Source organism: Nicotiana sylvestris, chromosome 9 (assembly GCF_000393655.2).
Source record: "Nicotiana sylvestris chromosome 9, ASM39365v2, whole genome shotgun sequence".
NCBI classification, from domain to species: Eukaryota; Viridiplantae; Streptophyta; class Magnoliopsida; order Solanales; family Solanaceae; genus Nicotiana; species Nicotiana sylvestris.
Window position 1 is genome coordinate 60215629 of NC_091065.1, and position 13302 is coordinate 60228930.

A 13302-nucleotide genomic window follows, 5' to 3' on the forward strand; every position below is an offset into this window, starting at 1 on the left:
TACATTATTGGTACTGATGTCCCTTTTACCTGGGGACACTGCGTTTCATGCCCGCAGGTCCCGATAGACAGGTTAAGAGCTCTCCAAGTAGGCTATCAGCTCAGCGGAAGATGTTGGTGCGCTCCATTTGCTTCGGAGTTGCTCGTTTGGTTAGTATGATTTAGACGTGTATTGTTTGGTATGGTGGGACTCTGTCCCGACCTTTATGACATTTATGTACTCTTAGAGGCTTGTAGACATATGTCATGTACGTGAAAGATTGTACGGCCTTGTCGGCCTATGTTTTGAGTTTATTAATAATCATGTTGGCCTATTAGGCCCATATGTCACGTGTATATGATCATATAATAAAAAAGATACGTTACGTTGGTACTCGGTTGAGTAAGGTATCGAGTGCCTGTCACGGCCCATCAGTTTGGGTCATGAAAAAAGTGGTATTAGAGCAGTTCTTTCCTAGGGATGTCTACAAGTCGTGTCTAGTAGAGTCTTATTTATGGGTATGTCGTGCACCACACTTATAAGCAATAGGCTACAGGGCATTTAAGATTGTCACTCTTTCTTCTTACTCTAGATCGTGTGGTAGAGCCCACTAATAAGAATTCAAGTCCCACGCATCTATTTTTATTCGTAATAAGACGATGCCTACGTTCAGAAAGATGATCGATAAGAGATATAGCTGTGGAAGTGTTGAATTAGAGGAACTTGACTTTGTATCATGCTTATGATAAGGAAATATAAGATCTTCAGCAGATCCTGTGCGTATTGAAAGGTGTAAGCCTCTTGATAAGGAGCCTTAAGGCAAGAATGTCTATCCACCTTTATGGTGAAAATCAATGAGAGATTAAAAAGATAAATACAAGTTTCAATAAGCAAAGGAAGTAAGATGAAGAAGGGTACGAGGCGCCCAGTTAATGAAGGTTAACAACATTTATAATTGAGGCAAAGGAACATAAGCTTTTTGAGTTATATTCAACAGTAACAAAGGTATGTACAGTGGTCACACCTATTTCAGTTATACCCTGTGGGGGCTAACGGGTGTAGTTTAAGAAAAGGACGGAACATCCGGACATGGCTGGGTTAGAGTAAACCAAAATGGTGAATGGATTATTTGTGTTAGTTGACATTTATGAAGGATATTGCAAGTATGCTAGTAGATCTCCTCATGAGACACCTAGATGGTGCACCCTAAAATATTAAAGCTAGATATGAGCACTGGACGCCTTGAAGGAATAAACATTACTTTAGTGTGGCTCCCGCCCCTAGTAAAGAAAAAAAATGTTAGGCAATTGAAAGAGCCAAGGGATGGAGCAAGGGGAGCCAAAGACAAAAGAATGTTTTGTTCGAGTTTTTAATAAAGCAGTAGACATAGATAATTAGCGGGAGATAAGAAGAGTGTTAATGAAGCATTATAAGTAAGATATGATACACGGATGATAACGGTAGGTCAAAAAAATGATGACAGTATTAAAGAATTTACAGTCAAGTGAAGGGAAATATAAAAGATGATATGCCTTGAGACAATGAAAGAATATAGGCCATAAAGTCATATCCTCATTTCGAGAAATAAGTTCGCAACTCTAGCGCGATTACCAAGAGGAAAATTTAGACCCCAGAATAATAAAATCAGTATGGATTGGTGAACAAGATAAACCAAATATGAATAAGAAACTGAGTGATTTGATGATAGTCAGCATCATGAGAATTGTAGATTGCATTCCGGCAATAACAGAATAGACAACAGAAAAAGATCCATGCGAAACTCAAAGAATGGTTATTCAGGAAGATGCTTCCCTAAAGCAAGCAATGTGAGCAAAGTTAAGCTTAAGGGATTGTATGTGCCAGTTACACTAAGTATCACCCTCGTGAGTGAGGAATTTTGTTATCCTTGGTATAGAAGGATTTCCGCAAGGCGAGTAAGGGTCATCAATGATGTGAAAATACGCCAAAGATGAAGAGGTAATACATCTATAGGTAGATCCTCGTGGCTTCAACTTTTAGTACTCCCCTAAAGGGGGGGAATATAGAGTAATGTGGTGTTAAATCAGAATTAAATGGTTCCAGTAGCTACAAAATGGTAAAGGAAGAATGCAATAAAAATAAGAAAGGGATGAGATTGCACTATTCAAAGCCTACAGATAGGCTACGATCCCAGAACATTATGAAAACACAATGTCAAGGAGAAAAAGTGAGGCGTTCTTGCCCGGAATGTTATGGATAAATAAGGAGCCAGCACGAGACGTAAGTTAAGACAAAAGAAATAACCAAAGAAAGATTATGTGATATATTTATATGAGAATGAGACAACAAGTAGTTAGTAGTTGATTAAGGAAGAGCCTAGTTACGGCTAGACATGAGGTTACAGACGAATCAACAGATCATGCAAGAAAAACATACTAAGACCCAATATAGTGAATTCAGCTTCGCAATAATGTTATTAGACTTGAAATATATTCAGATATGAGTCAGGGTAGTTAAAGGTACCATATGAATGTTACGGGAATAAAAGAGAGTGCCACTGGGGAGATAGTCAAAATATCAATTCAGAAGCAGCCCTACAAGCACAATGGCACAGAGGTAAGCAACTACGGATAATTATAGGCAAGGAAGGACATCAAAAGGTCCATAATAAGCTCACAACTTTACAGGAATCAAGGGTTCTCCCTAAATACTATAACAAAAGACTAGCTCAGGAAATAAGGAAGAAGGCTTCAACCTAAGCATAATGACCTAAAAAGGAAAAGGTCGTGTAACAACAGTCTCACAACAACATTGTAAGCACTCCAAAGGAAAGTGGCCCCTACCGTGGCTAATGAACGGGGAGAAAGATTGAAGGTAATATTCAAGACTATATGAGTTGCACAAAAATTCTGGCATGTGTGGGAACTAGGATGAGTTAAGTATGCATTCAACAAGGGGCAGAAAGACCAAAAAAGTAATTGCATACATTTAAAGAAAGCTGAGATGGAACGAAAGGAATCATTCGATCAATAATCCAGAGTTAGTACGTTATGGATGCACTCATGATTTTGGAGCATTATACTTGTTGACAATCATACAACCATAGAAGACTCCGGTATAAGTTAAAAAAAAATAATTGAGCCCAGGGCATAGACATAGGATTGAATTGTTAGAAGGTTGTATCATGGATATTCCATAACGCCCATGAAAGACTAAGGTAACAACTGATACCATGAGCCACAGATCGGAAGATAGCTTAAGCCTACATAAAGGCTAATCGGAAGGAGGAGAAAGATAAAGAATTACATCACCCAAGTAAATAAAGAGTGTGATTATTAGACCTAGAAAAATTATAGAAGTTGTGTTTGAGAACATGAAAGAATCACTCTTAATATCAGATGTTCAAGAGAAATAACATAACAACCATAATCTATAATGGCTCTACAAGAAAGCCAGTTAAGAAGAAGTACTAGCCTTATAAGAAGTCAGTACAAAGCTCCCAAAGCAGAGGTGCGAGTGTTATAATAGAACTTCAAGTTATGGACGCGAATTACACCTAGGTGGAAGCCAGGTCAGGAAAAAGATAGGAGATATGATGCAAAATTTTAAGGTATGTAAGGTAAAGGTGAACAACGTACGAGATACTCAAAGGCAGAAGATCGTGAATAACCCATACATCGGATAGAAGGCTATAAGCACGGGGATCCAATAACCAGGAGTGATAGCGGTATCATCGACGACAAGTCTTCCAACCTATGGTTTCTAAATACTGACAGATCTAGTTAAGAAAGTAAAGAAGAATTAGAGACGATGTGATGTCTCGCTTGATGTTCTAAAATAACACAAGGAAATTCAAGCAAGTTGAAGGAAGATTACGAGTAGTATAAAGAGATATGTATAGGTCGCAAGCTAAAGTATAGTAAAACGACAAAGTTTTATGATAGGATGTAAGAACGAGAAAAGGCGAGTGAGAAGGTGACGAGAATGGATTAGTATTCAGGATTAGGCCCATGAAAACAAGGGAGCTAATGGATTCTCTATGTTATACAAAGCTCACTATAGACTTAATAAACTCAAATGAGTCTATGATTAATAGCATTTAGAAGGAATGAAATGCTGACTTGGTAATAAAATGAGGATATAATTGTGATATATAAAGGATGACGTTTGGGCCTTTGATTTGGTAATTTTAATAAAAAGGGATTCATGAATTGTACAGGATTAAAATACCCACGCAAGGTAAATCACTTTGGGATGCCATGAGATATGGTTATGAAAGTAGGGCATTGCCCCAGGTGGATCAATCTAATCATTTCAAATATTTCTCGATAAAACGTGAATCCTAGCTACAATATTACATAAATGGTTAAGTTATCAGGGGCGGATTATGGATCAACACTGAGGTGAATAAACAATAGATGGAAAAATGTCACAAAGTATGAGATGAGGTCAGGCTGTCATTCTTAAGATGAACAGTAATGAGGAAGAATTAAAGGACATAAATTTATACATATGGAATAAGCAATGAGAGTAAGCTGAGATTTGGTAGCAGACCTCAGCAACCATAAATTAGAGTAAGAGTTATGGCAGTAAATTCATACAGATGGCTAAACAGACCTATGCGATGAGATAAATATTCGTGAATTCAACAAAGTACTGAGCAAAGAACTTCAGTATACTCATAGACTCCCAAAGGAACATCTTATCAAGCTCTACATATGAAGCCTAGAGATTGGGCACGCTTACAAGGTTAAAATTGTACAGACTGCATGATGAAAGGTAGCAACAGTTATGAGATTGAAAGGATTCCGACTACAAGTTGTGGTGTGAGAAGGAGGTCTAACGGGGGAATGCCCTGGACTTTGGACTCATTCACAGAATAGTCACCTAGGTAACAAGGGAAGTTCTAAAGTATTCGGAAGATATAAGTTAAGAAAATAATAAGAGCATTAGTCAACATTCGAGGATGAATGTTCCAAAGGGGGGAATAATGTTACGCCCCACAATATTACGACGATATCACGTTTCGCAGTATTAAGTTACAACGATGTTGCACCCTGAAGTATTGTACGTAGAATTTGTCGTAAGGTAATTGACATCAGTCCAAGTATAAGATTACTTGGAGATTATAAGGATTATGCTATTTCACAAGTGATTAGTAAATTCGTGAAGGTGAGAGGGGAAGCAAGTCGAAGAAAATGAATTTCGTTGAAATTTGGCATTTTGGGATAAAATATGGCCCGAGCTAAAATACCCGGTATTTATAGACTAGTACCATACAAAGTACCACATGACCATGATAGTAAGGTGTATAAGGCATGTTAAAAGTGGATAGTATTTTAAGTAATTTGAGATAATTCTTAATTACGTGGGTAATTAGTTAATTATTAATTTAATGGAATATTAACCGTGCAATTAAGGATTTGTGGATAATTGTAGGCGGGGACAAAACCCCCTCCCCCACGTAGCATCAAGTAAAGGGGGATTGGAGATGACTTGACTTTGGGCAATTTATTAAGATGACACATGGAAAGAGAAAGCTTAATAGCTATCCCTATACTTGTCTTGAAATTATAACAAATTCATTTGGTAAGTGGGTTCGCAAAATGCCAAGCCAAGAATTCTTATCTTGAATGAATTTCAAGACTCTACTTCGTAAGTGGCTTATAAATATACCATCCTAGAATTCTTATCTTGAATGAAATTCAAGAATCCACTTCGTAAGTTGCTTATACAAATACAATCCAAAAATTCTTATCTTGAATGAAATTCAAGAACCCACTTCGTAAGTTGGTTATACAAATGCAAGCCAAGGATAATTATCTTGAATGATTACTAAAGTTCATTCGGAAAATGAATTATACATAATACAAAGTCAAGGACGATAGTCACTCCATATTATAATAGCAACGGGATTTTTCGATTCTAAGGGAGTATGGTGTGATCCTTTTCAAGAATATCACATGGATGTTTCCCTATTCCAGGTATGTTAAGACTATCTCTTATTTCTTTTGGCATGATCCATAGGATACGAACGAAACGTGCAAATGCACAAATTCCATAAATGACTCTATTCATAGAAGTATTAGAGTTATCTATGTTCTTGAATTTTCAAGTGTCATAATATTTTATCATCTTTTCATGGGTCTCAAAAAAATATGAAAGTTGAAAAGAGTTTACTTTATGATATTACTCAAAGGAAAAATGGTCTTATAAAGCTCCGAAAGATTTCATTAATGTCCTTTACATGTATTGCATTCATGTGCATTGACCCATGACCAGATGGCGTTTTATACGTGTATATATGTAAATATATGTATATGCGATTTGGGAAAAGGTTACGGCATTATATACGCACCACCACCTGATCAGCTGGTATATGATGATGGTGTTGCCCACAGTGGCTAGAATATGATTCAAACGAGGTTATATACACGTATATATGTATGTATTCAAACGGCGTTATATACACGTATATATGTATGTATATATATGTATATGGGATATGGGAAATGTTATGGCATTATATACGCACCATTACCTGATCAGCTTGTATACGATGATGATTTTGCCCATAGTGGCCGATATGATGTGATGGGATGCCCTCAGAAGCTGATGATGTTATGAAGCATGTACCTATGAACGACATGACATTCATACGCATATGCATGACACTAAAATTAATTTATGATTTACAAAGTTGTTCAGACTTACAGATTGAGTCATGTACTCTATATTTCATCCATGTATCTTATGTATTTGTTTATGTGCCTTACATACTCAGTACATTATTGGTACTGATGTCCCTTTTGCCTGGGGACGCTGCGTTTCATGCCCGCATGTCCCGATAGACAGGTTAAGAGCCCTCCAAGTAGTCTATCAGCTCAGCGGAAGATGTTGGTGCGCTCCATTTGCTTCGGAGTTGCTCGTTTGGTTAGTATGATTTCGACGTGTATTGTTTGGTATGGCGGGACTCTGTCCCGACCTTTATGACATTTATGTACTCTTAGGGGCTTGTAGACATATGTCATGTACTCGAAAGATTGTACAGCCTTGTCGGCCTATGTTTTGAGTTTATTAATAATCATGTTGGCCTTGTCGGCCTATGTTTTGAGTTTATTAATAATCATGTTGGCCTATTTGGCCCATATGTCACGTGTATATGATCATATAATAAGAAATATACGTTACGTTGGTACTCGGTTGAGTAAGGTACCGGGTGCCTGTCATGGCCCATCATTTTGGGTCATGACACAAAATTTGTAGACAAGTCATAAATTGTGAAATAAACCTATTCCAAGTTCCAGAACCAAAATCGGAACTTGGTAATAAGTAAGTCAACTTACGGTCAAACTTTGGAATTCTTTAAACTTCAAATTACTAGTTTTCAACAAATCCCGTTAAATCAAGTTAGGCACTTCCCAATTTGATTCCAAATATATGCCAAGTCCCAAATCATGATACAGACCTACCGGGGCCATCAAAATACTGCTTCAGGTCTGTTTACAAAATAAATTGACCGTAGTTAACTCAAATTATATTTAAGGCTAAATTTCATATTTTCTTGAATTTTTCACATAAATTTTTTTCAGAAAACACATGGATTGCGCAGGCACATGGAGGAAGGTTAAATGGATTTATTCAAGGTCTTAAAACACAAAAATGAAGGCTAAAACTCAAAATTACCTATCAGGTCATCACATTCTCTACCTCTAAAATAGATGTTCGTCCTCGAACGGACATAGAAAGGTATCTGGGCTAGTGAAAAAGTGTGGATATCTAATCCACATGTCGGACTGACCTCTCCACTATACTCTAATAGAAGGATAACTCTTAGACCTCAACTTCTGGACCCACGGGCTAGAATGGCCATCAGCTCCTCCTCATAAGTCAAATCCTGGTCCAATTGGACTAAGCTGAAACCTAACACATGGGACGGATCATCGTGATACTTCCAAAGCATGGACACGTGGAATACCAGATGGACTGCTAATAAAGTAGGTGGAAATACCAGTCTATAGGCCACCTCTCCGACTCTCTCAATAATCTTAAAGGGTCCGATATACCTAGGTCTTAACTTGCTCTTCTTTCAGAACCTCATCACACCCTTAGTGGGTAAAACCCGAAGCAATACCCTCTTTCAAACCCGAACTCCGCAAGTGGCAAAAACTGATCCCAAGTACCCCCGAAATCCATAACGCAAGCGTGAAGCATATCCTCCAATATTTGAATGGTGTACTCGGATTTTCTGTCTGTCTGGGGGGGGGAATGTTGTACACAACTAAACTCGTGTGCCTAACTCACACTGTACGACCCTCTAAAAGTGCAAGGTAAACTGCGTACCTCGATCAGAAATGATGGACGCGGGCACACCGTGAAGACAGTCAATCTCACGAATATAGATTTCACCCAACCACTTTAAGAATAGGTGACTGCCACTGGAATGTAATGTACCGACTTGGTCAACCTATCCATAATGACTCATATCGCGTCGAAATTTTTCTGAGTCTGTGGGAGCCCAATAACAAAATCCATGGTAATACGCTCTCGCTTCCACTTAGGAATCTCTAGCCTCTGAAGCAAACCACCATACCTCTAATGCTGACACTTTACTTGTTGACAATTTAGACACCGAGCTACATATGCAACTCTATCTTTCTTTATTCTTTTCCAGCAATAATGCTGCCAGAAGTCCTGACCCTGCATCCAAAAAACCCCATCATTGCCAAAAAAATATGTTTGGCACCACCGTCTCGTACCGTATCCTTCAGGACAAGCAAATCAGGGCCGTCATATTGGCACTCTCTGATGCATTCATACAATGAAGACCGAGAGACCGTGCAAGCTAGAACACGACTAGGTTCAGAAACATCTAACCTCATGAACTGGTTGGTCAAAGCCTGAACATCTAATGCTAGCGGCCTCTCCGCAACTAGAATATACGTAAGGCTACCTATACCACAACCTTTCTACTCAAGGCATCAGCCACCACATTAGCCTTCCCGGGATGATACAGACTGGTGATATCATAGTCTTTCAATAGCTCCAACCACCTCCTCCGCCTCAAGTTGGGACCCTTTTGCTTGAACAAATACTGGAAACTTCGATGATCTGAGAACACCTCACATGAAACGCCATAGAGGTATTGCCTCAAAATCTTTAGCGCATGAATAATGGCTGCCAACTCTAAGTCATGAATAGGGTAATTCTTCTTATAAACCTTCACTGTTGCGAAGCGTATGCAATCACCCTGCCATCCTACACCAATACTGCACCGATCCCAATATGAGGTTCATCGCAATACACTGTGTAGGATCCTAAACCTATAGACAACACCAATACTGGCGCCGTAGTCAAAGCAGTCTTGAACTTCTAAAGGCTCAATTGAAACTCATCGGACCACCTGAATTGAGCACCCTTCTGGGTCAATCTAGTCAATGAGGTGCTATGGATGAAAAACCCTCCACGAACCGGCGATAATAACCTACCAAATCTAAGAAACCCCGAATCTTTGTAGCTGAAGTAGGTCTAGGCCAGTTCTGAACTGCCTCAATCTTCTTAGGATCCACTTTTGTGCCCTCTGCCAACACAACATGCCCCCAAAAGGCGACTGAGTATAACGAAAAATCACATTTTGAAAACTTAGCGTATAACTGACTATCTCTCAAAGTCTGAAGTACAATTTGAATGCCGTTCATGCTCCTATCGACTGCGGGAGTAGATCAACATATCATCAATGAATACAATTACAAAAAATCAAAACAGGGCTTGAATAACTAGTTCATCAAATCTATAAATTGCTGTTGGGGCATTTGTCAACCCAAATGACATCACTAGGAACTTATAATCCCATATCGAGTCCAAAAAGCCATCTTAGGAAGATCCGATGCCCTAATCTTCAACTGATGGTAGCCAGACCTCAAATCAATCTTCGAAAACACCTTGACACCTTGAAGCTGATCAAATAAGTCATCAATCCTTGGCAACAGATACTTGTTCTTGATAGTTACTTTGTTCAACTGTCGATAATGTATTGACATCCTCATCGAACCATCTTTCTTCTTCAAGAACAACATAGGCGCACCCCAGGGACAGACACTAGGTCTAATGAACCCCTTATCAAGCAAATATTGCAATTGCTCCTTCAATCCCTTCAACTTTGGCGGGTCCATATGGTATGGTGTAATAGAAATGGGCTGAGTGCCCGGAGCCAAATCAATACAGAAGTCAATATCTCTGTCGGGTTGCATACCCGAGAGATCTGCAGAAAACACCTCTAGAAACTCATGGACAACTGGTACGGAATCCATGGAAGGAACCTCCGCACTCGAATCACGAACATAGGCCAAATATGCTACACATCCCTTCTCGATCATACATCGAGCCTTCACATAAGAAATAACCCTACTAGTAGAATATCCAGGAATCCATCTCCACTCTAATTGAGGCAACCCTGGCATGGATAAGGTCACCATCTTGGCGTGACAATCCAATATAGCATTGTAAGGTGACAGCCAATCCATGCCCAAAATAACATCAAAGTCTACCATATCAAGAAGTAGGAGATCTACAACGGTCTCAAGACTCCCAATAGTAATCACACACGAGTGGTAGAAATGATCTACAATAAAAGAATCTCCCACAGGCGTGGACACATACACATGAGAACTCAAAGAATCACAAGGCATAACCATATATGAAGCAAAATAAGGCGACACATAAGAATAAGTAGAGCTAGAATCAAATAGAACTGAAGCATTTATATGGAGAACTGGAATAATACCTTTGATGACAACGTAAGATGAATCAGCCTCAGGTCTAGCTAGGAATTAAAAAATTGGGGTTGGGCCCCACCACCCTGACCTCCGTCTCTCGGACGGCCTCAAGCTGGCTGGCGTCCACTTCTAAGGGCCTGACCTCCACCTCTAATATCCTGACCTCCACATCTATTTGACTGACCCCTGCTCTAGGGGGCTGAGTGGGTGGTGTAGCAACTGGTGCCGGAATCATGGCATGAGAACCTTGATGTTGTTTGTCGCCTTGTGATCTAGGCAAAATCTAGCAAGGTCCCTCGGATCTCCAAAAGTATAACAAGCCCTTAGCTGCTATGACTACTGACCCTGGAACTTTCCCTATCAACCTGGGTAACCACTAAGATAGCTATGGATTAGAGGCGCACTAATAGGAACTAGTGGTGCACTGTAGGCTAGTTCCTTAGGATGAGACACATAAGGACCACGACTGCCTATAACACTATGGGATGCCTGAAGCCTTGACTGCAATGGCTTAAGAGGATGGCCTCTACCAAAAGTACCCCTTCATCAAGATGAGGCACCACTGAAACCATCGAAATGATGAGGCCTCTTATAAGATACTGCCCCCCTCTCCTTACCACAAACCATCTTGATCTGTCTGGCAATATCTACAACCCTTTGAAAAAAATATCATCTTCGGTCTCCTTGTCCATCTGTAGCCTGATAGTGAAAGTGAGCCCATCAATGAATCTCCTAAATTTGTCTCTCTCTCTCTCTCTCAATAGGAAGCAAGATAATGGTGTGGCAAGCTAGGTCCTCAAATTGAGTCTCATGCTGGGTAACAATCATACTAACCTACTAAACACGCTCAAACTGTTTGCGGTAATTCTCTCTCAGAGTGACAAGAATGAACTTCTCTAGAAATAGCTGTGAAAACCGATCCCAGGTAAATGCAGGCGAACCAGCTGGTTTAGTCAACATATAATTCCTCCACTATCTATTGGTAGAACTAGTCATCTGAAATACTGCAAAGTCGACCCTATTAGTCTCAACGACACCCATGTTGCGCAATACCTCGTACCAACGATCCAGGTAATCATGTCGGTCCTCAAAGTTGCACTACTGAAATGAACAAGAAAGAGCTTGGTAAACTTATCCAACCTCAACAAGGCCTCGGAAGACATAGTGGGCCTATCAGCGGCCTGTGTTGTAACAACCGATTGAACCATCCTAACTAGCTGAGCTGATGGAGTTTGATACAAGGGAGCCGCCTTCTCTAGGGTGTGAGTTGTGGGAGTCTATGCTCCTCCTCCAGCTCGAGAGACGGCTGCTGCCACCGAAAATGCACCGATCTGGGCCACACTCTCAATAAGAGCTACCAAGGAAACTAGAGCATCCTAAAGTACTGAAGTGGCTATGAATCCCTCCGGGACCTGAGCTGGTCCGACGGGCACGGTCTGAGCTGGGACCTCCTCCTCAAGATCAATCTGAGGCTCCACTATGGGTGCTGCTACCCGAGCTCTAGGCCGAGCTCTGCCTCTGCCTCAACCTCGACCTCTGCCCTAGTAATAGATATCAAAAGGTCTCCGACTCCTGTTCGACTGTAGATGTTGTGCATGTTCTCGCCATCTACGAGAGACAAGAATAGAAGATTTCAATCATCAATGATAGAATAAAATTGCGCGAAAGAAGGAAAGAAGTGAAATTTTTCCTCAACTCCATACCCTCTGGAACATAAGTACAGACGTCTCCGTAATGATCCTCCAGACTCTACCAAGCTTGCTCATGATCGTGATACCTAGGAAACCTAGTGTTCTGATACCAACTTTTCACAACCCATAATCCCAATCACGGGGCCATGATGGTGCCTAATATCCACTTTCTAGGCAAGTCAATATGAGAAAGTTAAATAGCCAATGTTTTTACAATTTAAACAAAATGATGATAAATAACGAGAAATAAAAACCTAATTCGATATAGTACCAACTTAAGTCATGTGATAATATCTATTCCCAAAGATCCGGAGTCGCGAGTACATGAGCAACTAGAAGTTCTACAAATAGAGTCTGAAATAAATACAACTATTTCGAAGGAAATGAACAATAAAAGAGGGAAGAGGAAGTGGACTTCAAGGTCTGCGGATACCAATAGATCTACCTCAAGTCTCCGTATGCAGTGATCCGAGCTGACGCACCTCACGTACAACTTGGACCAATACCAGAATCTGCACAACAAGTGCATAAGTGTAGCATGAGTACAACCAACCGAATGTAATCCGTAAGTGTCGAGCCTAACCTTAACGAGGTAGTGATAAGGCTATGACAAGACATCACCGTAAATAAACATGTACAAGTATACAAAGCAGTAACAATAACAGAGAATAACAACGTACAAACTGGGCGGGGACATGCAACATGGGAAAGATATGATAACTACATCAACTAATGAAAACAGATAGACCAATGATATGAAAAAGGCAAGGAATCACCATTCGTACTTTTACTTTCGTCCTTACCATGAAATGATGACATAAGTAAAATAAATGGCACCCCATCACCCTAAGCGCTTTTACTCTCAATCTCACCATACA